Below are 2561 nucleotides of genomic sequence, written 5' to 3'. Positions count from 1 at the left end.
CCTGGGACTATTTATCTGCGCAGGAATCTGGAGAGAGGTATGGCAGATCTGGGGGCCTCTGGGAATGGAGTAACATTATTTAAAACATCAACAAATACTGGAAACATAGAAACATTGAATGCCAGAGCTGGGAAACCTGAAGAAGCATTTTGGGTCAACACTCTCATTTTACAAATGTATAAACTGAGTCCCCAAGAAGTCAAGTGACTGGCTTGAAACCATTCAACAACTGTAGCAACTGAGCTGAACACACTGACTTCCAATTGACTGGGACTTTTTAAAAATTATTTTTCAAAAAAATCCTACAAATCTAAGGTCCATAAGTAAATTCAAGAAAATTCTGGATAATGGCTCTCCTAGATTTAGCTTAATGGGGAAGTTATTGGCAGATATCATCCCAGAAAAGTGGAACCATTCAGTGGGAAAGAAAGTACATTAGGGTTTCAGTGATAGACATGAATTCTTAAAGGAATGAAAATTCTTCCCCAGAAAATGCTGTAAAGATGCCCATTTTGTGGGTGTCTTGAAAACTTCATTTTCTGTTTTCCATGTTCATACAGTCAGGAAATCTTGCTGAGATGCTAACAAGGGTCTGTAGACCTTCTCCACCCTACAGAGGTGGGAGCATGTGCAAGGAAAATGGACAGAAGCCCAGTGTCATCAGGCTCGTGGTCCATGGGATAAGGAGGGAGCCCCAGGCCAGCAGGTCCTGAGATCAGCTCCGGGGAGAGAGGCTAGTCTTGTGTGTCCATCAAAATCCTCTATCTCCACTTGGAACCTTTCAGCTAGGATCATTTTTTGTCAATAAACATTCATCCTGGGAAGCAACCTTACAAATAGAGAAACACCCTCACTTTTGGGAAGTCTTTGACCTCAAGTTTCAGAACCAAGACGAGAACATAATTTTTTAATTTCTAGGTCTTCCTGGAAAGTCATGATGTTATAGTATCATTGTCAATCCCAGATGAAGGGATTGTTGTTGTCAATCCTAATTCAAGGGACCAAATTGAAGATCAAGATATTATAGCATCACTGTCAATCCCAATCCCATCACACAAAGGTCATTGTTACGTCTGTGGTCCATTGGTTTATTTGCCCTTTAGGTCTGGTTCATGAAATCAACTCTCTCTCAAGTAGTGGAACTGAGTAGTTTAACATGTTCTTTCATTACTCTAAATCCTGGTCAACATCTTAATGACCCAAACTAGCCTATCTCCTAAAGTTTATTATCCTAACCTACAAGTTCCCTTGGATATCATGTAGGTCAGAGCTCATACAGCCTACCTGAGCTTCTAACTATGCAAGCCTTGTCTTCCCTTGTCTCCTAACTTTTTTTTTTTTCCTGTTGTACCAAACAGATGTTAGTTCCCTGACCAGGGATCAAACCTGGGCCTTTTGCATTGGAAGTGTGGAGTCTTAACCACTAGACTGCCAGTGAAGTCCTTAGGTTTTCTTTCTAGTAAATATCTTTCCAGGTCAGGGCCCCTTAACAGGGATCCTTACTTCAAGTGCTGCCTGGAAACTACTAATTGATGCTAAAGTTTTTTATTGTTGCTGTTGTTGGTCTTATTTTGTTTTTTAAGGAAAACTTCCTCCTACAATAGGTGCTAAACAGATTATACGACCTTGGGAGGGATGTGTGTGGCATCCTCGGGCATTTTTACAACTATGACAGCTATTCGTGACATCCCCTGATGGACATCTAAGTTTGGTATGAGATCTGGTGCTAGCCAGAAATTCCCAACTTGGCAGATTCTGATGCTGCTTTAAGTTGCCAAGGAGTTTGAGGCTGCTGAGTGTGGAGGGGAGTGTAAGTGATGCGTGTCTTCTCATCCCATTTCCGTTGTTTATTCAAAAAATACATACTGAGCTTAGAGCATGTGTACGAGGCCATACAACACGAGGTCAGATAGTCTGGAATCCCCCCCACAATGACACTCACGAGAGCATTTGAGGCAGGCCACAGAGCCTTAGAAAAAATGAAGTGATTCCTCATCAAAGACCATGTGGAGTTTCGAATGCAACTCACTCAGCCATTAGGCAGGCTGACATATTTACTGAATAATCAAAATTTTAGTTGTAAATAACATGACTCTCGCCCTCTTGGAAAGTCTTATGAAGCCCATCGAATGAATGTTTGGTGAGTATCTGGATCAAAGGAAGCCATCTTAGGACATAAGAAGAACCTTATAGTGGACCCAGACAGGAAAGAGGCCTTGCATGTGAAGGCCAGGTTCAGAGGGCTGCCCGGTGGGAACTGCGCAGGCTCAGGGAAGCTTCCTGAAAGACTTATCTGGGATGGCCTTGGGAATCAAGTGAGATATGAGGTGGGAATGAGCTAGTGATGAGACAGTTCTGAGCAGAGAAATCAATGAAGAGCAATGGAGACTAGGTTTGGTCATAGAGTGAAGAAACCCTGAGCATATTTGCTTTGTACAAAAGGAGACCACACAGTCTAACGTTCTGCTTCGAACACCGTGATGGGCTTTTCCATATCTAAGATCAGTTTTGGCTACACTATTGCAAGCTAGTCCTCTCAGGTGGCGCGATGGTAAAGAATC

This window comes from Ovis canadensis, chromosome 11 (assembly GCF_042477335.2).
Source record: "Ovis canadensis isolate MfBH-ARS-UI-01 breed Bighorn chromosome 11, ARS-UI_OviCan_v2, whole genome shotgun sequence".
NCBI classification, from domain to species: Eukaryota; Metazoa; Chordata; class Mammalia; order Artiodactyla; family Bovidae; genus Ovis; species Ovis canadensis.
The sequence above is the reverse complement of the archived record's forward strand: the minus strand, read 5'-3'. Positions refer to the sequence as shown.